Source organism: Danio rerio, chromosome 16, assembly GCF_049306965.1.
Source record: "Danio rerio strain Tuebingen ecotype United States chromosome 16, GRCz12tu, whole genome shotgun sequence".
Lineage (NCBI taxonomy): Eukaryota > Metazoa > Chordata > Actinopteri > Cypriniformes > Danionidae > Danio > Danio rerio.
Window position 1 is genome coordinate 42,382,692 of NC_133191.1, and position 26,466 is coordinate 42,409,157.

Sequence of the window (26,466 nt, forward strand, 5' to 3'; positions counted from 1 at the left end):
TAGAATATGTAAACTTTGTTTATATATATAATTAAATAATAATAATTAAAAGCCTGCGTGTAAGGCTTTTATTTTGAGGGTGACGTCACGAGCGCAGATTTGGTTGACCAATTAGAGGAAAGTGGGCGTTTCAGCACTGCCTACATGTGTAAAATGAATTTTAAAGTCGTTTATCCGTTTTCCTACCCTAAACCAAAAAACGAAAATCCAGCCAAAATCTCGTTTTTTCGTTTTCTCGTGAGCAAAAGAAAAACGGAAAAACGGCCGTTTTCTCCATTTCCTTTATTCCGTTTGAAAATGGAAAACAAATGAACAAAATGTACACGGACCGTACACGGACCATTTTTTGACTCATTATTTCGTTTTGGTTTTGTGTTTGTTTTAATATTTCGTTTTAAGTTAATAAGCAGAATAACAGATGAGTTTCCGTTTTTTCTGCCTACAGAATAAACAGAAAAACGAAATATTCATCGTTTTTCTTATGTTTCGTTTTCTGTAATAAAAGGAATAATCAAATGAACGGATGATACACGGACCAATAAGGTCAAAAGTTGCAGACATGCAATCTGAAAGCAATTATTAAAAAGGATGTGCTTTATTTCGTTTTGCAAAAGCATGAGAAGTGTAAAAACAAAGGTTACATTTTGCAGAAAAGCTCCTCGGATAATGTTTATTATACTTGGATTTAGGGCTGCACAATATATCATTTCAGCATCGATATCGCAATGTGCGAATGTGTAATAGTCACATCACAGGATCTGCAATGTCAAGTTGGGATTGTAATTAACCAAAAAACAAAGTTCAGAACAAAGTTAACCCTAAAAGCGTGAAAGGTTTTTAAAAGGTCTAGAACTATTATTTTAATTTGGTATACGGACACAGACTTTTAATTTCAGTCAGCCAGCCTCAGGGCTTCTGGTTTATTTTCGTCCCATACAAAATCGCAGCTTATAAGAGCTGATTTCTTTTTTTTTTTTTTTTTTTTAAACTAAGATTTTTCACTGCATGCCTGAGATGCAATATAAAGTGGGTATCAGACCAAACAAGAAGCACTGCATTAAATTATATTTTTCCGGGCCATGTCTTTAAAATATGGAAATTAATTTAACCCCAGTATTTTCAATGGAGTTTCTGCGCTGGCCTGCGGCTTTTGACGAAGCCTGCGTTTAAACGTTTGTTCGTCTCTTTTTTTACGCTTTAACAACTAAATGGATGCTTAGGTTTATTTACTTCATTATCTGCTGTAAAAGGAACCTTATGAAATTGAAAATAGTTACATAAGGCTTTCACTGAAAGTTCCCCACACGGAAAGAACCTATATAAACATATATGTTTTGATAAAGGTTTTAATATATGTGACATACTGTATATAAAATTAACCATTTTCATATACGTCACATATTTTAAAAACCTATATTAAAACATGTTTATATAGGTTATTTCTTTGTGGGCTCTCACTTATTTGCCATAGTTAAATTCCAGACCAATTACATGTGATCCCAATTTCAAGTGTTCGCACATACATACGTTTTTTGCATTTTTTTCTTAGTTCTTAGTTAATGCCTTGATAATAGAAAATATGAGCTAGACATCATGTATACAGTTGCCAAAGTGATATTTAAGTTATATAGGAGACATATCTTGTGTGTACATATGTGGGCTTATATGTGGATATGAAGAAGCAATACAGTAGACCTATATGGTCTATATGCACATATTTGCATCTCAAATTTGCCTATATGAATGCAGCCTATATATTATCATATATGTGCATATATACTGTATATGGGTTTCATATATGCGCATATATCCTCACATAGGTTATTTCTATGTGGGTCATCATTGGCTGAAAAACATTAGCTGTGCATAGAGCCCATTGAATTAACTTAAAATGATAAAATTTGTAAAAAGTTTTTATAAAATTAGCAAAGATCAATTATATTTAATTATTTCTAAAATGAAGACCATTTGAGGCAGAAAAGATCAAAGGTTTTTAAAATTTTCTTTATATATTGCATGAATAGACGTTGAATTGTTTTAGGGCAACGTTGATGAAAGGTTTGATCCACTTCAAATGTTGACTATCATATAAAGAGTTATTTTATTAGTTGATTAGTTAATTTGTGTACCTCAATGTTGTTAGATTCTCCAGAAAATCATAAAGCACAGTTTATTTCATTTATATCTTTGTTTTATTTTAAAGTTTAGTTTATTATTCAAACAATGCTAGACGTAATTAACTTTAGTGTATTAATTTATGCTTGTAATTTGCTTATTATTGTATTTCATCACAATCAACGTAAAATTATGACTTTTTTTCCCAAACAGAGTCATCTTGTGAAATCATATTCATATCTCATATCTCTATATATCACATCATTCACATCCTATATCGCAGAAAAACAAAATATCGCAATGTCAGTTTATTTCAATATCGTGCAGCCCTACTTGAATAATTGATAGACAAATAAAGCATGTTAAACAGCTTGATATCATTTGATATGTTTCAGGTAAAAAATACATTCAGCAACACGTATATCTTTAGTAAAAAAAAAAAAATTTTCTTTAATGTCAGTATTGACGTCACTGTGTGCAGACGATGGCAGGATATTCTGGTCTCTCCTCTTAGATGACATCAGCAGCATCTTTAAACTGTAAAAGCAAACACAAGGTATGACATACAACAGCATAAGTAATTATTCTCACACTGAAAAGGAAGCTTTCTTTAATATTAAGATTTTAAATGTTGTAGAGCTGGGGTAGGGATCCTGTGGCTCTGACCAAAAATATGTGGCTCTATGGCCAGCTGTCTCCTTTCAATAAAAAATTAAAACTATCCCTGTAAAAATACCTTTTCCTGTTGAAAACACAATTAAAATGACCTTTTTGTTGTATATTTTTACAGAAAAATTAATAAGAATAAAATAAAAGGACATTTCAATTGTGCAGCGCTGTGGATTAACTTGAATCGGATACCAACAAAGATTATGCAACTTACATTTCTATGGTAACCTTGCGCAAGTAAATTCAAACAACATTCATGAGTGTTGATGGCGAATAGAATTTTTTTTTTAAAATGATCCTTTCTTAATACATGGACTTGCTCGACATGTGATATTTTTATCCCCAATGGCTCTTTAAAAAAATGCATTTGCCGAACAAATTCAGAAATGGCTCTTTGCTGAAAAAAGGTTCCTGACCCCTGCTGTAGAGTGATATATATTATAGCTGTGACTATATAGACTTGTATACAGTAGTCAACATTTGAAGTGGATATAAAATATTTTTAAGAAAAACAAATAGGTTTTTAGGTTTTAGGACATCTTTGATGAACATTTTTTATCCACTTTAAATGTTGACAGCTGTAGTAGAACAGTACTAGAAATATTAGTCTGAGAATTTGGTCCATATTAACATGATAGCATCCAATCCAATGGTCTATTGTCCAATGTTGTTGAGCCTGTGCGAATTGCCTTTAGTTTCCTGTTCTTAGCTGACAGGAGTGGCACCCGGTGTGGTCTTCTGCTGTAGCCCATCCGCCACAAGGTTTGACGTGTTGTGCTTTCAGAGATGCTTTCTGCAGACCTAGGTTGTAATGAGTGGTTATTTGAGTGACTGTTGCCTTTCTATCAGCACTAACCAGTCTGGCCATTCTCCTCTGACCTCTGGCATCAAAAAGGCATTCACACCCACAGAACTGCCGCTTACTGGATATTTTCTTTTTTTCTGACATTTCTCTGTAAACCCTAGAGATGGTTGCGCATGAAAATTCTAGTAGATCAGCAGTTTCTGAAATACTCAGATCAGCCCGTCTGGCACCAACAACCATGCCACATTTAAAGTCACTTAAATCACTTCCCCATTCTGATGAACTGCAGCAGATAGTCTTGACCATGTCTACGTGCCTAAATGCATTAAGTGTCTGCCATGTGATTGGCTGATTAGAAATTTGTGTTAACGAGCCGTTGCAAGGGTGTAGATTTGCTCTTGACATTGGTGGGGACATGCATTCTTAAAGCGCATGCACAGAACAGCACAAATTCTCTTTCCTGCTTTTAATAAAACACCTCCCACACTGCAAAAGTCAATTCACATGATTGTACTTCCTACTGGCAGTAAATTATGATTTAACCCTTTCTGCATGTCTAGGTTATTAAGGATTGATGGAGCATTATTTTATTTTATTTTCAAGATGATTCAGTTATTGGTGTGGACAGTTCGGTAATTGCAGGATATTGGTGGGGACACATTCCCTCCGTCCATGCCAAATCTACACCCTTGAGCAGTTGGATAGGTGTACCTAATAAAGTGGCCGGTGAATGTATATATACAGTATGTTTTTGTATGTATGTATCTGTGTCTGCACTTTACAAAAGTGTGCTTGCTTTCATCATAGTACAGCATTTATCATTGGTAGAATATATATATATATTTGGTAGAGGAAATTAATTTAACACAACCGTCTTACTGTAATTCGTGCAATATGTCAAACCCTTAACCTACGAATTAAAAAAAAGCTTGTGCTGCAAACTTGACAACCCTGTTTAACCCTGTCTGGCAAACAAAAGCTTGGTTCAATGTTGACACTTGGTGGACAAACTAAGTAGTGCAAAAACTATTCAAAGCACACATGTGAGCTGTTATCAGTCTACTAGCATGTGCATGTTGAAAAGAAAGAGTGCCTGTAAAACAAAGCGGAATACACACTTTAAAGCTTGAGACTAATTGCTTCGTCTCACCATTGTTGATGTCATTATGATGTTTGCTGGCAGATCTTCATCGCCATCAATCCTGCTAATATCACATAGTATCTGTGTCCTGGCGTTAAAACCTAAAAAAACAGCAATTTTCTGTCAGTGTTTTTATAGACGGTTCGCTACTTGATATCCTATTTGGCCTGCAGCGTTTGAGCTAAAACAGAGCCATCAAATGCTTGCTTGTTTAAGAGATCCTGTTAACTTTATACAAACCCATGTTTGTTTTAGTAAACCGTGGTGTCTGTCGTCCTTCCTTTTATGTTTATGTAGATTAATGATTCATTTTCTCACTATTATGTGATGACAGTCACAGTCAATTAATTTTAATTCATATCAGTTATCACAAGCACAAAATACAGAAGAAAGCAGTTCATTAGGCTTTTGGAAAAATGAGAGAGAAGATTAATAGAGAGTTCAAACCACTGTACCGTATTCCCGTGATTTTTAGTATCCCGGAGAATTTCCAGTACTTCAGAATTAGCATTTGATGTTTCGGTGCCATCTGAAATAAAAGCCATTAGAAGAGAATGAATGCCATTGAAAGCCATTAGATGAAAGCCATTAGAAACATTTAAACTTAAAAATTATGCTTTTTTTTTTCTAAACTTTATTTATTGAACATAAGTGGATAGCATTCGTTGTATACAAATGTCCAATTTCTGCTTTTTTCCTTTTTAAACACTTTTGTAAACATTTAACCCCGACACCCCCCGCCCATCCCACCCACACATACACATAGCCACTTTTCTCGTAAAACATACAACAGAAGAAAAAATAATAACAATAAAACAAAAAAAGATAATAATAATAATAATAGTACAATTTAAGATAAATATGTAAATATATTGAAATAAATAAATAAATAAATGAAATAAAGTAGATATATTAGCTAGTTACATCAACAATAATGTGCTACCTACTAGGTTATTATGGTTTTAGTTGTGCTGAGGTTGAACCAATGCGTCTAATTTAGGGCATGACAGTTCCGGAGAAAAAATGTAAGATTAAAAAAAATAATAATTCCGACCATAAAATGATTTCTTAAATAATCACTTCCGGAGGTGTTAAATCATCAAAATAATTTAAATAATTATGCATTTTATACTAGTTATTAAAATTATGAACTGATTTTTTTTTTTTTTTTTTTTTTTTTGGTCATTATCGATCAAAATTTCTAAAATACAAATTAAGCCAGAGAGTATTTGATGAAAATCAGAAAGTGCTTGATTTACTGTGTATAAACACACAAGGGATTTTTCTTGGCAATGAAGCTTTCATTGAACACATGCAAGATGAAAGTAGTGTAATAATAAAATAAAATGATAAGGAAATGTTTTAAATCTAAAAGTATTTAAAGGTTATTTACATATTTATTGCTTATAAAAGAAATTAAAATGTTTTCAAAGTTCATACATGCAAGGAAAAATTCACAACAAATCATTGTATTATTATAAAATAATGCACAGCTGAGGTGATAATGAATGGAGTTCTGGTGTTTTATTTCTGATCTTTTTTGTTCTGTTTATGTGTAATTGTGTTGTGTTGGAGAGTGGGAGAAAGAGAACACATGCACATAGATCGTTTCTTACATTTTTCAAGTACAGAATGTGAAAATAATTTAAAATATACAGAAATAATTTGCCGAAGTGATATACAAACTAAAGGGACTAAGCCGAAAAGAAAATCAATGAATGAATGAATGATATGAATCTACTTTAGCTGAGTATGCATGAAAATATTAGCATATATATGATATTTATCAACCCAAACAATGACATGACTCATGGCTGAACTATCATAGCATGATGTATCGTTTTGGAAAAGAACTAAGTGGTGATGAGTGTTTCCTAAAACCCTAATTGCTTTGTCGCAGGTCTATCGTTTAAACCACATTAGTTAAAACGTAAAACATCCATAATGATGATCTAAACGGGGCAGAGTACCAACTTCTTTAGAGAAAATTCCCATAATTCTTTTTGCGAATTATAATTGTTTTACACACATTTACACACATTACACACATTTAAAAATATTAGTTTTAGTAAAAACATGCACTCGTTTTCTATATTAATTTAAATAAACGGCACATATAGGGCCAATGTTTCCTTTACAGATATTATTGAGAACATTCCATATTCTATTCCAAAACATAAATCCTCTTAGCTAACGCGTATTATAATCTTATATATTAATCATATAAATTGTTAGGCTATTTGTTGTACTTTACAGTAGGCTATTTAATACGAAAAGAAAAAAAAACTACATAATAATAATTATTATTATTATTACAAATTTATTATTACTGTTATTATTATTATTATTATTTATATTATTATTAAGTAGGATATTGTTTAATTATTTATTTAGTCTACGAATACAATTTGACACATTCAAACCACTGCAGAAATGTTCTAACCAACAGGCCCATGTCATATATGCCTACAGTACAGATACATTTCTTAATAAATAACCTACCACAAAATAAAATCATTAATGTAAGCTATATGTTTTTGTTTTCACAAGCTTTGGAGATGTAGTGTAAATTCCGCTTTTAAATAATAGGTCACCTTTAGCTTTCATTATGTGCCACAGCTGCATTCAAAATGGCATTAATGTTTTCAAAGTGCACTACGAAGAGAACACAGTTGACATAATGAAGATTGCTAAAACTGAACTGTAAAAAATACTTTGAAAGCAAATTAAGAGAGATAATTTTAGTGTTTTTTTAATCATTCCAAGTTTTAGGGTATAGGGGGACAACTGGAAATATAACACAACCAGAAACTCTGCTTCTAACTACAGCTCTAGAGGTGTAGTTGCAAACGTACAAGATTGAGACACAGGGATTTGGGAAACACCAAATCAACAAACTATGTTTGTAATGACGCAAATTGCGACCTTACTGTAGTTAGTTAACGATAGTTTTCAAAAAACGCACCCCAGAATCACTCCTCAGCACTGTGCTATAATTTGCCATCGTCACACGTTGTTTTTCAAACCATTCATTTGTGTTATACATCATAGATACCCAGTTTCAGATATATATATGTATTAAAAATGGCCTCAGAAGAGTTTAGCAATTCTGTTCAATATCTTTATTCATCAGCACTTTTATCAAGACTTTTATTGCAACTTACTGTACAAATAGTAGTCGAATGTAACATTGTAGTCAAAATCCGGTGTTGGTGTCACATCTTCATAATCTTCACTGCTAGATGCGTTAACTGAAAGGACAAAAAAAATTTTTTTTTTTTTTCACAGATTTGAAGTGTGTGAAGCGTCAATCAAAAAAAAGCTTTTAATACTCTGCAATGTCTTTCAGATTTTTTTTTTCAGAACTTTAATCATTTGTGTATGGGATAATGTACATCTAACAAGTCATTACAGCACAGTATTTGTTTTATTATTATTGTTTTTAATCAATTTGTATGTTTTCATATTTGTATGTTTTGTCGTTTATTTAAATGACATTTACTTTATTTTTTATCCATCAACTTATTGACAACTATCAGAAATAAAGATTAAAATTTATTTTGTAAGGAAAGTTTGTTTAATGCTTTTAGATTTACAATATATTTTTTCTATATTAACACTGAAGGAGGAAGAAAAAAGTCTTTAAAATCTGACGTTTTGATAAAAGTTTAAAGTCAATGCAAAATACTCAGTAGACACCTGTTATTGTCCTGGTTTCCCTGTGATTTGTTTAATATATATCAAATATATGTGATATATTTGATATATACATTAGATGTCGCCTACCCTGTTGTTGTCTATTGGAAGAACTGCGTCAGTAGAGCCGCCGTTTTAGTACAGGGTAGCGCTCCTTTGAAATGAATGCGAGACCAAGCTGCAGTGGAGGACTGTGGCCATCCAAAACCAGAGATGTATACACATATATCTATGATAGGGAGTTTGTTTTTTGTCAGTATGCAATTTTTTTTTTTTTAATTCCGAAAATTATGATTTGACATCAATTTTCTACATTGATGGAAAAGTGACCGCACAGGCATTCCTGACAAAAAGCTTGTGTTTGTGTGTATGGAAATGTACAATCCACCCTCCTTGTTAGATTTGATTATTTCCGAGTCCTGAAACACACCTCCTCTACTGCTTTCACTTCTCATTCTGACGGAGGGAGGTATTAGTTTGTTAATGAATTTCCATTATGAACTCGTTCAATGAGCCGACAATAATAAAGTTTCTGGCAGCGCAGCATCTCGTTGTCGTATTTCTTTTACAGTGTTTGCTGATTTTATTCAACAAAACTAGCATAAGCCGAGTATTTAGTGCAAGTTGGTGCTACTTTGCCTTATGGTGAATGCAGTAAGTGACTGTATTATCATCAGTAACTACCTGTTTTGCACAAAAGTTCATGACATACAAAAACGTAAAAAACTCAATCTTACCAATGAAATGTTCTGCCTTTGTGCTTTGTTTTCTTTATTTGCCCGCTAGTACACCCATAGACAGCACTAAAGTCCAGCATCATCACGTAGGATCTGTATGCAATATCTAGTGTATATATCTATGACCTCTGTGTGCTCTCTTTGTGGCACACCCTCGTTAGTTTCCTTGGTTACCCGTGTTAATTGCCCCAGTGTGTCACTGTTTGCCTTATGTATAAAAGGCTGTGCGTTGATGTCCTAATGGTCAGTAATTGAATGTTTGTAGATTGTGTTTGGTTTTGTTTCTGTTTGTACCCATTGTTTGGTTTTCTTTTAAACCCTTAAACTGCATGTTGATCCAGCTCTCAGCTTTTCTTTGCCTGCACTGTTTGATGCAGTACACATGACTGTGTGGACCCTGTAGTACGCCTTGTCCTTCTACGTGGAAGATTATGCTTATACATAGCTTTGAAAAGTGCAAATCATTCTGAACTCCCAGACTTTGCACTGAGCAATTTCTTCTGCCATTGACTCAATGAACTACTAAAGACAACCTTAGTCTGTGATAGTCCTCAAGAGTCATTTTGTGAGAGTTTGGAGGCTATCTTTCAGGATATTGGTTACTCCTTCACCCTTGGCTGTAATCAGCAAAATCCAATAGCAACGCACACTTTGACAACACCACACCACAATTAATGATCGCCTCACCTGTAATCCTGCCTGCTGCTCCCTAGTCCAGCCAAATGTCACCATCCAACATGGCCACCTATATAGTATCAGCACCCAAGATGCCACCAGTACAGTGCCAGCACCCAATATGACCACCAGTACAGAGTCAACATCCAAGATGGCCACTAGTATAGTGTTAGCATCCAAGAGGGCCACCAGTACAATGTCAGCATCCAAGATGGCTGCCACTTCAGAGTTTAGCCTCATCGTAGTCACAAATCACAGCCCTCAAAGATGCTAAATCAAAGACACCTGTCTCAAGCATCGCTTCCTGACATCATGCCAGAGCCTGTCCCAGATCCTGACACCATGCACAAGATTGTCCCAGTTCCTGACACCACACCAGAACCTGTCCCACATCCTGACATCAAACTAGAGCCTGTCCCAAATCCTGACACCATACCAGACCTGTCCCACATCCTGACACTAAACTAGAACCTGGCCCAAATCCTAACACCATGCCAGAACCTGTCCCAGATCCTAACACCATGCCAGAGATTGTCTCAGATCCTGACACCACACCAGTACATGTCCCACATTCTGCCACCAAACAAGAGCCTGTCCCAGATTCCGACACCATACTAGAGCCTGAGCCACAGCCTGACACCATGGCAGAACCCATCTCAGATACTGGCCCCATACCAGAGATTGCCGCAGATCCTGACACCACACAAGAACCTGTCCCACATTCTGACAGCAAACTAGAGCCTGTCCCTGATCCCTACACCATGCCAGAACCTGTTTCAGATCCTGACACCATACCATAGATTGCCCCAGATCCTGACACCACACCAGAACCTGTCCCACATTCTGACAGCAAACTAGAGCCTGTCCTAGAGCCTGACACCATGCAAGAACCTGTGCCAAATCCTGACACCAAACTAGAGCCTTTCCCAGAGCCTGACACCATGCCAGAACTTGTCCTACCTCCTGACACCATGCCTGAGATTACACCAGACCAGAACCTGTCCAACATCCTGACATCATGCTAGAGCCTGTCCCAGAAGCTGACACTATACCAGAACATGTCCCAAATCCTGACATCAAACTAGAGCCTGTCCCAGAGCCTGACACCATGTCAGAACTTGTCCTACCTCCTGACACCATGCCTGAGATTGCACCAGATCCTGACACCAGACCAGAACCTGTTCAACATCCTAACATTATGCTAGAGCCTGTCCCAGAGCCTGACACTATACCAGAACATGTCCCAAATCCTTACACCAAACTAGAGCCTGTCTCAGAGCCTGACACCATGCCAGAACTTGTCCTACATCCTGACACCATGCCTGAGATTGCTCCAGATCCTGACACCAGACCAGAACCTGTTCAACATCCTAACATTATGCTAGAGCCTGTCCCAGAGCCTGACACTATACCAGAACATGTCCCAAATCCTTACACCAAACTAGAGCCTGTCTCAGAGCCTGACACCATGCCAGAACTTGTCCCATATCCTGACACCATGCCAGAACTTGTCCCACATCCTGACACCATGCCAGAGACTGCACTAGATCCTGACAGCAGACCAGAACCTGTCCCACATCCTGACACCATGCTAGAGCCTGTCACAGTGCCTGATACCATGCCAGAACTTGTCTCACATCCTAACACCAAACTAAAACCTGCCCCAGATCCCGATGCCATGCCAAAACCTGTCCCAGAGCTTTTTCCAGACCCTAACACCAGCCAGAACCTGTCCTAGATCCTGACACTACCAGAGCCTGTCTCAGAGCATGACACCATGCCTGAACATGTCCCAGATCCTGACACCAAACTAGAGTCCTAGTCCTTAGCACGACAGATAAGGTTTCCAGTTTCCCCTCCCCCTGGAGGCCCTCAGTCCTGCTGAATTGGTCATTAGGGCCACCAGCTCAGTCATGATGGACCCAGTCTTGGCTTCCAGTTCTGTTGTCTCCACCCTGGTTATGCATCCTGCCAGCTCTGTGCTTCTGCCTGTCCTCCTGTCCTGCCAGTTCCATACTGCCGGTCTAGCACTGGCCACCAGACCGACTTCCCCTATGGTCTCATTATATTCCTGTTTTTTTGTGTGTGTGTTGTTTTCCTTTGCACCTGTTTACCTCTTTGTGCTCTCTAAAAAGCATATAAATTCGCCTCTGATCTTTGCCTTGGCTGCACTTCTCTGGGAAATTTCGAGTTAGCTTTCGAATTGTTCTAAATATTGCTTAAACATGTTTAAATGCTGAATTCCCAGATTGAGCAATGAAAAGCAAATATTCTGAGATCCATGAAATCGAAATAATGAATGCATGATGTTCAAATGTACAATTGTTACTTTCTTAATTAAATCTGTTTGGCTGTTGAAAAGCTATTATTCGCTGTATTGATATCATCTTCAACTTCAGCCAAGAATGGAAAAGTTCTCATTCCTCTACCCTGGGCTTGTGTTCAAACGCTTCTATTTTCATTCCAAAGAATGATATACTGAATGCTCAGTGGGAGAATAAGAGACAGATAACAAAACACCCAGAGGACAGATTTCCAAGCAGCAGTCTGAGAACTCAGTGTTTTGCAGGATTTTTACCCCACTTTCAGCCTTATAGGGTGTGTTCACAATTGTCAGGTTTAGTTTGATTTAAAACCAGTGGGATTGCTCTGTTAGTGTGGGTCATTTGCTGCCATCAAACTTTAGTGTGCACCAAACAAGCTTGCCAAGACCATCTGAAAAGATGGGTCTCGGTTTTGAATTTTACTATAGTGCAGTTTGCATTAAATATGAACACACAGACCAAAAATCTAAACAAATCCAAAATTAAGACTTTATCATGAGATGCAATCATGCAAAGAACATAATGTTCAAGCATCCCTGCTTTTAGTTGTGATGTAGCCCATTACAGTTCAAAACAGGCATCAGAAATGCAGTAGATCTTCCTATGTGTAATGACAGAGGAATTTCACCTCCTTTACACATTTGATAAAGCTCTTAACTGATAAAAAAATACATTGTACATACATAACCTTAATTGGGTTTAGCTCAGTACACAGCATTGTTTAGGATGCTCTGTCAGTTCAGTACAAACTGCACATCATAAGTGACTAAAAATCTAAGTCATGAGGGTTCAGTTATAAAAATGAGAGTGAACTTTACTGGAAGTACACCAGCACTAAATGTATCTTTCTTTTTTAGTGTGGATCAAACAAACTGAGCCAGTGTGAACACATTAGATCAGGGTTCACCAATCTCCGTCCTGGAGGGCTGGTGATCCTGCAGGGTTCAGCTCCAACTAGTCTCAACACACCTGTCTGGGTGTTGCAAGTATACCTAGTAAGACCTTGATTAGCTTGTTCAAGTGTTTTTGATTAAGGTTGGAGATAAAATCTGCAGGACACCGGCCCTCCAGGAACAAGTTTGGTGACTCCTGCATTAGATGAAGCTTGTATGGACTTTTCTCAATACTAATGCACTGTTGTAGCCTTCTAACGTGAGCAGTCGATGAGATATCTCATTCTGATGCTCTGTTTGAAATGCAGCAGATGGTCTTGACCACGTCTACATGCCTAAATGCATTGAGTTGCTGCCATGTGATTGGCTGATTAGAAATTTGCGTTGACTTGCAGTTGGACAGGTGTACCTAATAAAGTGAGCGTTGAGTGTATATAAATCAGTGTTTTACAAAATCATCAATAAAGTCTTGTTGGGGGGAAATCATTAAATAATAGACAACATAAATGATTGTTGTATGGAGATAGATTGCAGCTAAGATTTCTAAAAGGTTACAGCAAATAGCAATGCATTGGAAGGGATGAGACTCTTGCTTTGAATGATCTTAGTCATCAGTCCACTGCAGACAGTAGTGAGTTTCTTAGGGATCTGTCACCAAGGATTTTCAATCAGGTTTAGGTCAGGACTCTGGGCTGCCATTTCAGTATCTCAAGAAATGATTTTTTTATTGCCTTCATGCCTCTTTTACATTTATTAAATTATATGTATTGCTTAGTGATATATTAACCAAATCTTCTCCTTTGAGTGTGACATGCTTGAATAGTAATCATCATTTTTGCAGAAGTAGATGCAGCTGCTTGAAAAGTTACAGCGACAGTAATTTAAAAATTAACTTTAATTTCTCACTTGGCTTTCCTGTACAATGAGATGTGCTTAAAGGTGTGAAGACAGGATGTTCCAGAGCATGTCTTATATGGTAATAATATCAGAAGTGCAGAGGAGCTTACAGGAAGAGACCCTTCGCTTCAAACTCTATGTTTTTATATGTATATAAATTGGGTTTTAAATTTCAGGCATTCAGACTACCTGATTTGAGCCTTGGATAGCATTGTTTAACTGATTAAACTTTGGATGAGTGAATCGAATTGTTCACTTGTATCCATTAAATTACTAATAATTTTGACATTGAACATCCTCTCCTGACTTTTATATTGAAAACACATGGAATTCCAGACAATTATTCCAATACAATGTTTTCAGCTTTAAGGATCTTCTTTTTCTGATAAGTTTTAACTGATAAGTAAAAAATGTGTCTTTCATTCATTTTGTACTTTTCCATTTTACCTTATAAAAGCATCTCTTGAGCATGTCATTGCAAGCCGACTGTTTCCAACTCTATCATCCTTAACCACACACTACAGTAAATCAATCAAAAAGTGTGTTTTTATTTCCTGTTACATTTCAAGCTTTGACAACACTTTGCTACACAAAGTCCATTATTCCTGGAAGGACAAATACTACCTCACTTGAATGGGTTTTGTTGTAGTGGGATCTTCACAGGGTCCCAGAGAAGACATCTTAATACCATCTATCCCACCAGTAACAAATGAAACTGGCCTTGCAAACTGTCATTTTGGAGGACTCTTGATTGCATTTTACAACAGGCAGAAACACGATATAGATGTGTTCTTACCTTAAAGAAGATTAAGCACTCATCCTTATCTCCCTCCCTTTCACTTTCTTCTGTTATTGAGACTTGCTACCTTGGGCTATAGTTTGTTGAATGTAAGATGAAGCCAGCATGGATATGTTTCTTCATGTTTTCTTGGTTAAATAACGGGCACTGTAATATACTGCAAGAACAGGCATTGCAAAACTATTTATTTAATCTGTCTGTCATAACTGACTCATCCTCACGTTGCTCCAAACTCATATTATTTTCACTGAGCCATTCATCATTCTTTTTTTTTTTTTATCAATTGATTAAACTTCTCCCAAGCACTGTAAATAATACAGTTTATCAATGACAGTTTATCAAATATTTATACAAGTACTTTCTTAAAATCTTTAAGGATTTTAGGTATTTTTAAAGTATTTAAGTACTCACTGGCCAATTTAAATGGTACACCTTACTAGTACCAGGTTGGACCCCCTTTTGCCTTTAGAAATGCCTTAATCATCTGTGGCATAGATTTAACAAGGTACTGGAAAATTCCTCAGAGATTTTGATGCATATTGACATAATAGCATCACACTGTTGCTGCAGATTTGTTGGCTGCACATCCATGATGAATCTCTCTTTCCACTGCATCCTAAAGGTGCTCTGTTGGATTGAGATCTAGTGACTGTGAAGGCCATTTTTTGAACAGTGAACTCATTGTCATGTTCAAGAAACCAGTCTGAGATAATATGCACTTTTAAGACATGGCGCGTTAGAAGATAGGTACACTGTGGTCATAAAGGGATGGACATGCTCAGCAGCAATACTCAGGTAGGCTACGTTGACACTATGCTCATTTGGTACTAATGGGCCCAAAGTGTGCCAAGAAAATATTCCCCATAACATTACTAGCCTGAACCATTGATAGAAGGCAGGATGGAGCCATGCTTTCATGTTGTTGATGCCAAATTCTGACCCTACCATCCGAATGTTGCAGCAGAAATCGAGACTCATCAGACCAGGCAACATCTTCTACAGTATCTGCAATCTTGGTGAGCCTGTGCAAATTGTAGCCTCAGTTTCCCGTTCTTAGTTGACAGGAGTGACACCCGATGTGGTCTTCTGTTGCTGTTGCCCATCTGCCTCAAGGTTCAACGTGCTGTGTGTTCAGAGATGCTCTTCTGAATACCTTGGTTGTAACGAGTGGTTATTTAATCACTGTTGCCTTTCTATCAGCTCCAACCAGTCTGGCCATTTTCCTCTGACCTCTGGCATCAACAAGGCATTTGCACCCGCAGAACTGCTGCTCACTAATTTTTTTCTTTTTCAGACCATTCTCTGTAAACCCTAGAGATAACTGTGTGTGAAAATTCCAGTAGATCAGCAGTTTCTGAAATACTCAGATCAGCCCGTCTGGCACCAACAACCATGCCACATTCAAATTCACTTAAATCACCTTTCTTCCCCATTCTGATGCTCTGTTTGAAATGCAGCAGATGGTCTTGACCACGTCTACATGCCTAAATGCATTGAGTTGCTGCCATGTAATTGGCTGATTAGAAATTTGCATTGACGGGCAGTTGGACAGGTGTATCTAATAAAGTGACCGTTGAGTGTATATAAATCAGTGTTTTACAAAATCATCAATAAAGTCTTGTTGGGGGGAAATCATTAAATAATAGACAACATAAATGATTGTTGTATGGAGATATATTGCAGCTAAGATTTCTAGAAGGTTACAGCATATAGAAATGAATTGGAAGGGATGAGACTCTTGCTTTGAATGATCTCAGTCATCAGTCCACTGCAGACAGTAGTGAGTTTCTTAGGCATCTGTCACCAAGGATTTTCAATCAGGTTTAGGTCAGGACTCTGGGCTGCCATTTCAGTATCTCAAGAAATGATTTTTTTATTGTCTTCATGCCTCTTTTACATTTATTAAATTATATTTATTGCTTAGTGATATATTAACCAAATCTTCTCCTCTGAGTGTGACATGCTTGAATAGTAATCATCATTTTTGCAGAAGTAGATGCAGCTGCTTGAAAAGTTACAGCGACAGTAATTTAAAAATTAACTTTAATTTCTCACTTGGCTTTCCTGTACAATGAGATGTGCTTAAAGGTGTGAAGACAGGATGTTCCAGAGCATGTCTTATCTGGTAATAATTTCAGAAGTGCAGAGGAGCTTACAGGAAGAGACCCTTCGCTTCAAACTCTATGTTTTTATATGTATATAAATTGGGTTTTAAATTTCAGGCATTCAGACTACCTGATTTGAGCCTTGGATAGCATTGTTTAACTGATTAAACTTTGGATGAGTGAATCGAATTGTTCACTTGTATCCATTAAATTACTAATATTTTTGACATTGAACATCCTCTCCTGACTTTTATATTGAAAACACATGGAATTCCAGACAATTATTCCAATACAATGTTTTCATCTTTAAGGATCTTCTTTTTCTGATAAGTTTTAACTGATAAGTAAAAAATGTATACGCTACAATGGGAAAACATTTACTGATTAAATTCCAGAATGCGCACCAAAAAAAGTCATGTGATTTTGTTTAACAGGTCATGCGATGACAAAATGGGTGTATTAGGATAGCATTGATGGACAAACTAGACTAAAATGTTGTTTTGGTCATTCTAATCCCTTTGCCAAAGTTTGTAATCAAAGTGGTTCAGTATTATTATAATGTTTCCCACAAATTTCTTGAGTGGACTTGCACCTCCAAAAGTTCTCCACGGTTTATTGCATTTCATCAAGGCGAAATTAATTTGTTATAAAAGAAAAAAAAAAAAGATGCCATTTGACACCAGTTTATCAAGAAGTGATGATTCTGTTCTCTGACTCACTGGATGGAATTAACAAATGTTTTATGCAGTAGTCCAGTTTTTTGTTTAATTCGGATCTTTGGATGGAAACAAAGCTATTATCCTACATGAATATTGTTTGCTGATTGTCTGATGAATGCAGGGAAGGAACCACATGTTGTGTTTTTTGAAATCATCTGTATTCACTCTGCAATACACCTGAATAAGAGGCCCAAATCCTGCTGCAGAAAAAACCTCCAAACCAGGACAATTCACCTCCACCTTTCACTGATCTTTTTGGATTCAGTCTAAAAATAATGTTTATCATCATTTTATCATCAAGTTCTGAAAAATCATGCTTAAGTAAAAGTATCATTGCTTGCTTAAAAATGTAGTGCAGGTAGAGTAAAAGTATCTTTTGTAAATAATAGTCAAAGTATGAGTAAAATGTAGACCTTTCAAAAGTACTCAATAGTGGTATGAGTTGAGTATTACACTATAAAAAGCTGATGTATTTACATGTAATTTGTGGATGTGTGTAAACGTAACATTCTGTAGTGCATTTGGTTGTTACCCAGCAGGCACACAACATCATAAGACATTATTATTAAGTTAGATTTAGGTCGTGACGTCAGGTGACCAAAATTCAATGTCTAGCCAGTGTCTAAGGACAACAATATTTTGATTACCAATAACATCAAATGACGTTGAAATTTGGTTTTATTTTAGGTTGTGTTGGAAAGTAACCAAAATCCAACGTCGAGCCAACATCTTAAATCATATTCATGTCAAATACTGACATTTATTTGTTAGGTATGGCAAGCAAAATCTAACATCTGATAGATGTCATATTGGTAATGTCCACATGACGTCAAGCTGTAACATCATTAGACGTTGATATTTGGTTGATTTTAGGTTAGACATTGATGTTGGTCCAATGTTGAGTTCTGACGTCAAACTGATTTTTATTTCCAAACAAAACGCAACGTCCCCATGACAATGAGGTACAACTTCAGTCTAACATCATGTTGACGTCTTGTGCCTGCTGGTTGTTTAAGGTCATCTGGTCATCATAGAGTAAATCTCCGACATCTTCTCAACAGTGACATGCATCTAAATGGTCTCTGGGTCAATGCGTATAAAATTTTTGAACATCTTTCGGACACTTTTAATCCTTCTAAACAGTTTTCTGCGATTATAAATCGCCCATGTCTTGAGGTAGTTCATTATGATGCAATTTACTGTCTATGTGCGATCTGATTGGACAAATCAGAGTTTTTCTAATCCCCATAGACAAGAAATAATAAAGTAGTGACTGCAGGTTGAAGGAAAGTAATAGAGTAAAAGTACCGATACAGCACTAAAAATGTACTTAAAAGCAAGTAAAAGTACACATTTTTATAACTGCTTAGTACATTACAATTCCTGAAAAAAACTACTCAATTGCAGTAGTTTAAGTATTTGTAATTTGTTACTTTACACCACTTCTCGTCATGTGTGTAAACATTAGACCCAAATAAATATAACTTGCTCGCTCTAATCACTAAAGAGATTTTTGAACAATTTACCTCAGCAGGAATAGTCTAGTCTTATGAATCTTATTATTCTGTTGATGAGGTTTGGTCTTTAATCTGTTTGGTGGACTTGAGTTTGTGTCGTTATAAAGATGCAATATTCTAGAAATTTTTTCAAGAGTTTTTAACTCTTTAGACAATTACACAAGTTGCTAAGTCAGTAAAAACTGGAAAGTTTGGTTAAATATGGTTAAATATGGTTTGACGCAATTACAGTTTTTCTTAGTCGCTTTGGTGCATTTCTCACAACACTATTTACATTTGCACAACAGTTAATGCATTTCTCAAAACAATTAGTCATTTGTGCACATCCTAGTAGCAGTTTCTCATTCTTTCCAACAAATTGCAAATGCTTTCGGACATGCATCAATTGCTTTCATACAACTCTGCTATTTATAACATTATGATTCGCTTATGTCATGTCAGTCAAAATAACTAAACTTGTGAATGCTGAATAGTCATTCCAAATAAAACTAATAGTCCTTATTTCATTACTTGAGTCATTACATACAAACATGTTGAACTAGTTGTCAAAATCTGTCAAGCAAATTTTATAAAACAAATTTACATGAATACTTGCTTTTGAGGAAAGAACTATCCATTTTGAGCATGTGACGCGCTTTTGCAGGTTATCAGCTAGGTTTTGCAGTTTGTACTAATTGTTTTGAGAAATGCATTAAGTGTTGTGCAAAAATGCACTAGTGTTGTGAGAAATGCACCAAAGCGACTGAGAAAAACTGTAAGAAATTTACCATCAGGTACCAGATTAACATCGATAAGTAGTTTAAGCTTTAAAACGTTTTAGCAGTCTAAAAAGTTTTAGCAGTCTACTTTTAATCAGTGTTCTTTTTCAGATGAGTCTGTTTCAGAATAGATGTATAACTCATGAAATATGCTTAAAAACTCCTCTTTTACTCCCGTTTCGAGAACTGTAACAACAAAATGTAGAAAACTTAAATATTATTTTTGATCTCCATTGTGTTATGTGACAGTGGGGAATAACATGTTATTCATATTTTTTGCTGTTTAAATAGGTAGTTCGCCAAAAAGTGTACTCGCCCATAAAGTCCCCATGAAATCCAAACTAATCATATGATTTTGTTAGCTCACTTTGCTAGTTTTGTTTTGAACAATTCTTCTGTCCATGTTATTAAGAAGAAAAATGCCCTTCTAATCTTAAATTGAGATCTGAAAATGCACTTCCTGTTTGTTTTCAGTTAATTTATCATATTACTTGATTTTGAGATGATGGCCGTGTCAGTTTTGACAACAAACAACATATGTTGAGCAGGAGGTGTCTGTAAGGTTGTATTAACTCTTCCAAAACCCTTTTCCCGATCTTTCTGAATGAAATGCCCACTTTACTACGTCCAATCAGCCCACCACAATATTAAAAACAAGCCACATCCACTGTTTGCTCATTTAAAATTTAGTTTTTCTGGGAACTGCATCATATTTCAAAAAGAATAACGATCACAGCTTCCAGTTCACGGAGACTTTAAGTGGTTCCAACCCTTTATGAGTTTATTTTTTTCTGTTGAATTCAAAATAAGTTATTCTGAATAATGTCAAAAACCTGTAACCTATAGGCACATCCATAAAAGGAAAAAAACAATAATATGGAAGTGGTCACACTTTACAATAAGGTTTATTAGGTAATGTTAAGTAATGCATTTACTAACATGAACAAACATTGAACAATACATTTATTACAGTATTTATTCATGTTAATAAATGTTAGTTAATGAAAATACAGTTGTTCATTGTTAGTTCATGTTAACCCATAGTGCATTAATTTATGTTAACAAGCATGGACTTGAATGTTAATAATGCATTAGTAAATGTTCAAATATGATTAATAAATGCTGTACAAGTGTTGTTCATGATTAGTTCATGTTAGTAAATGCATTAACTAATAAATCTTATTGTAAAGTGTTACCATGGAAGTCATTTGCAGGTTTTTCAGCATTTTTCAAAATATCTTCTTTTGTGTTTAACAGAAGAAAGTAACTCCAACAGCTAAATAAAGTAGTGAATAATGACAGAATTTTCATCCCATTAATCAAGGTACCAAAACGCACTTCAAACTTGTAAATAAACAGAATCACAAACTATTAAAGTCAAATAGTTTTAGAACAACATGAGGTTGAGTATTAAATGCTATAGTTGTCATGTGTAAGGTTGCTGCACCTTTAAACGTCATATTTGTTTTGCTTGGCCAGCATCTGAGTGCTGTTGGCATATTGGCTGCACTGGCTGTGCCAAGAACAGGGTTCAAGCGTTCTCAAATTCTTGCGTGATTCTTGGGGATGAAGATAGTGTTTGCAATTTTGCAGTGGAATTTCCCAGCAAATGCCATCTATGTGAACAATGCCAGTCATGCCCACCACCACAGATAAGGACCAATACTGGATTATTTTTGTTACCCCTTAGACAGGCATTAACACTTAGATACCTAAACCTTTACTTAAAAGGAATCATCATGTTTTATATTTATTTATTTATATAGTGCTATTAATAATTACTGCACACTATAAACCATTTACTTAGCATTAGCAAATAGGTCATTCATTATTTATTAAGATATAACTCCACTTTAATAAACATTAGTATCTACAGCTACAAATGCTGTATTTTTGGCTTGGTGTTTCCATACTTGTATACTGTATCACTACTAAATTATCACATTATTTACAACCAATTGTATCTTAGTTACTACTCTTAAATACAAATGGTTTGTAAACAATGCAATGATTTAGTAGTGAAAACTTAATGTATATTAAAATACATGTCAGGAATACAACTTTGTAGCTGTAGTTATAAACCGCTTACTAATGTAGAGCTAATGCTTAACAAATTATGAATTAAATATTTGTTAATGCTTGATAAAAGATTTATTGTGTGCAGTTATTATAAAGTGTTACCAAGAAGCTTTAAATTCTCTTTAAGGTGGAAATTGTTTAACCAATGTTGTAAAATTCTGAAATATTATTCAAATTTAAAGTGACTGATTTCTGTCTTCGTGTATTTGAAAGTACAGGCCCGTAGACAGCCTGGTGAAAGGGATGGTTTGTTTTTCTTAAAATATAGACTTTTGCAGTTGTTAGCCTCATTTTCTGTTCAATCATGTGGTTTAAAAACTTTAATGCTGGATTAACTTGTAGGATAGTCATCAAACAAAAACATTTTCTAAAGATTTAGAAGAAAAAGAAGCATGAGAATAATACTTAATTTTTAAATACAAATTGATTATATCACAAGAATAAAGGGATGCTGTTCAAGTTTTAAATTAAAATCTAGCCTATTGACATTTACTAGGCAAACACAAACTGGCCAGCACATCCAACTTTTCTTAGTCACGCAGAAGCAACAGCCAAAAGAGGATTCTGCTTGGTCTTAAAGCCTTCTTTGATGGTTATTTTCACAATTCTTTATGGCATATTATTTCTTAAAACAAGACAATATGTTTTGCTTGTCTAGAAAATGCTTCTTGAATTAAAAACATTTAGATATTTGGACTAGAAACAAGACAAAAAAATCTTAGTAAGAAAGTGTAGCAGTCTAAATAGGAAAAATATGCTTATGTATGGGACAAATTCTTGACCTTTGCCATTGAGGTGTGGGTCTTTCAAACCACCTGAACATCCCCTAGATTAGGGCCTTAGGTATAATTTATTATTGTGACAGAAAAGCTGATTTATCAGCATCATTACTCCAGAGTCACATGATCTCTTAGAAATCATATGCCGATTTGTTGCTCAAGAAACCTTTGAACATTGTAAAAACTGTTGAGCTACTTAAGATTCTTTTGGGGAAAACCCCGTGATGCTTTTTCCCAGGATTCTTTTATGTATATAAGGGTAAAAATAACGACATTTATGCCAAGAATTATCTGCAACAATGCAAAAAGTCATCACTTTTGAATCTGGAGTTAAAATAGATTTTCATTTCATGCCTATTTAGTCTTGACGTAAGCAGAACGAATTTAGTTCCTTAAATGTTATCGTCAGACAGTATCACAATTTTTACAACCCTTCATAACCATAACCAGTATCACAAAATCACAATTTTTCTTCCTCACACTACCAAGAGAAACTGCATGAAAACATTCTGACATTTTTCACTTGCCTACTTTCTTTTCTTTTTTTTTTTACTAAATAAACCCAAGTGCACAGGCTTAAAGCAAATCCATTCAGAATGAAAAACAAATAAAGCTTCAACATAACGAAGGGAAATCCTTATCAAAGACATATTTTGCTGTGTAGAAGACTTGTACAGGCAGTGTAAATCCTCCAGTTCGTTGACAGGTTAAAGGGGGGTGGTTTCGTACTTACCCCAGATCAGGGGCATCAGCAAAGCCCCAGTCACCCAGAGAGAGAGCAGTCGTGTGAACATGCTGGTGGAGAGACGGAGATCTGAGCGCAGATCCTGCTTTTTGTCTCTTACTATATTTATATGCATGAGCTGATGATGTGAAAGGGTGGGTGAGGAGACTGCATGGGGAGGGATTGAACAGTTACCGGAAAGGTTCTGAGCAACATCTCAAGTATTGCAAGTCTGGTCATTTTTAGTTGCGCAAGATTTTAACCCCAAGTTTTAGTTTTGGCTTAGTTTTTATTTCTCTCTGAAGTTTTTTTTTTTTTTTTCCAGATATTAGAAACATGCTTAAAAATTATTTATCGGTTTGTCAAAGTTTTAATACTTTCTGCTGTTTTAGAGTCTCGATATTGAAACTGAAGTTAACACACTGACAAATCCAAACATGTGCTAGACATTATCTGTAGCTTGATCATGACATGTTTCACTTGATTGAAATGTGCTTTCACACATTTAATGGACTGAAAGTGATGTCTTTGGCATTACTATGTGGTTCAAATGAAAACAATAGATTATGGGAAGGTGAGAAGGCAGATGGATTTTTAGCAAATGTATTTATTTGTAAGGATTGTTTTTCATGATCTCAGTACTTTTATTATATTTTTTTCTGATTATATATTTCAATCTCTTGGTCTGTATTATATTTAAAATACAGCTGTATTGTAGCTATATATTATTCAAAGTCTATTGAAATAATCTGGTTGCTATCCCTTGTGTTTGCTTTTTTTGAGATTTATAGCTGTCACCAGTTAAAAGGTAAACCTGCTAACCAACAGCATCCAAGACATTATTATGGGGCAAGTTCTGACAAATATCTTGAAGTCACCTCTTATACTTGCCAAAAACGAATTCGGGTCGTGATGGAGTTCATTTAATGCCTCAAAGAATGCAGACTAGCCTTGCTGACTGAACAGGTTTCATACGGTGATTCCTTTTTGTTCCAAGTTTGTTTGCCCCAGGACAGGATAATGGTAGACATATAGTTGCTCAATGTTCTAATACAAAATAAAAATAATAATGAGATAAATTTGTAAGCTTTCAAAAGCATAACAGTCTGTCTGGTGCACGCCCTGCTGAAAAAAAAGCAGCTTTACTGGCTTTAGCTGGTCGACCAGCCAGGCTTTAGAGGGGTTTTAGCCATTTCCAGGTTGTTCTTAGCTGGTCAGGCTGAGAGATGACCAGCTAAAACCAAACTAGTTTTAGCTGGTCATCTCACAACTTGACTGTTTTAGTGCACAAAATCAAGGATGAATCTTTCCACAAGATGGCGCTAAACGTCTATCAGTCTTGCTTAACATACACAACTTTGTACAGTTTTTTCCCTCAGAATCCTCAAATGTTTTACCATTTAAAACTAATTTTAAGATTTTAAAATAATATAATGATATCATATATAGTTTTACTGCCTGTTTCTGTCAACAAACTTGAAGTTAAGTGCTGATACGGAATATGGCGATAGGGATATAACCACTCTTACAAATAGCTTTGTACATTTTTATAACGACTTTAGCCTGTTTTGTTGACAAAGTCTTATACAGTTTTCTTGAGGAAATTACATTACAGTTTTTTACAATGGCTATGACACTTTTTTCAATACATTTAACAAGTTTGCTAAACTCTTAACGCAGCAACACACCTAAAATACACAATTGGCAAAACAGTTAATTTTATGCTCAAAATCAAACATTATAAACTAAACCTCTAAACTACTTTTCAAAATACAATAATAAACAAACACACTACACCATGTCTAACAAAACACTGCAATCATGTTTCAAAATGAAATTATTGTTCAAAACACTAACACATGTTCTCTTCCAACATAAACATTCAGTCAATCAGAACACACTGACAATAAAAACACTATCATCAGCTGACATTACAGAAACTCCATTAGTTTATCTGTCAGCTCTGCCCTTATATTTGAAGTCTCGTTACAGTTTTGTTTCGTTGGGTTAAGTAAATGCATGCATTTTCTTTCGTTTACGGCAAAAATTCTATACAAAACGAAGAAAAAAAAATTGCTTTATAAAATTTACAGTTTATGTAAAAAATATACAGACACAGAATTTCTGCAGTACAGACTTTTTTTGCAGAAGGACATCACTGCAAACAGGAAAAGCACCACAATTATAAATAAAATAACAAAGTAATCTTCTATACTGCCTGGTCTTTTGCCACATGTTCTCATCCACATTATACTTGATATCTTCTGTGGCCCGACACGGTAACTGTGGCCCTTTGGCCTATTATGTTTTTCCTACGGCGACATCCCCAGCCTTGTCAACATTGAAAATTTCATGTGGTACTTGATTGGCCTCTAACTTCATGACTTTCTGAAAGTAATTAGACACAGTGTATGCAAATTCTGTACTGTATATGTACTGTATGTACTAATGAACTCCAGGTTTACAGTAAAGAGTAGTTTACTGCAAAACACACTGTGTATAGTACAGTAATGACTGTATTGCATAATCTTACATGGACGTATTGGTGACAGAGTTCTTTGATGTTCCTTTCAAAAACCTCAAGAGTCCTCTATTAGAACATATGATCATGTGATTGGAAAAACCAAAACAAGACATGAGTGTGCTTTCTAGATGGGAATCAGCTGTCATATATATATATATATATATATATATATATATATATATATATATATATATATATATATATATATATATATATATATATATATATATATATATATATATATTTATATATATATATATATATGAGAGACTCAAATTGCAGTTTTTTATATATATATATATATATATATATATATATATATATATATATATATATATATATATATATATATATATATATATATACACACACACACACACACATTTATTTATTTATTTATATAACCGCAATATGCTGTTTCTCATTGGCAATTGAATAAAATACAGGGAATAAACTAGTGTTTCTATTCACAATTAGAACAGCTGTTCCTTTTGACTTTATCCTATATAA

The 26,466-nt window shown here is 35.2% G+C and overlaps 2 long non-coding RNA genes across 3 annotated transcripts; both read right to left on the reverse strand.

Annotated features, from left to right (window-relative positions):
• Positions 1-576: 576 nt before the first annotated feature.
• si:ch211-198c19.3 lies at positions 577-24,480 on the reverse strand. Of its 2 annotated transcripts, none has more exons than XR_012392430.1 (5): positions 23,442-24,480; positions 7,895-7,981; positions 5,186-5,259; positions 4,740-4,831; positions 577-2,652 (listed from the first exon to the last, which is right to left on the reverse strand). It is a non-coding gene; the product is annotated as a si:ch211-198c19.3 (long non-coding RNA). The 2 variants fall into 2 exon arrangements; XR_012392431.1 differs by having other exon boundaries at positions 577-3,585.
• Positions 17,629-20,731, reverse strand: LOC141378295 (uncharacterized). Its single transcript, XR_012392432.1, has 2 exons — positions 19,827-20,731; positions 17,629-19,390 (listed from the first exon to the last, which is right to left on the reverse strand). It is a non-coding gene; the product is annotated as an uncharacterized lncRNA (long non-coding RNA).
• Positions 24,481-26,466: the final 1,986 nt, after the last annotated feature.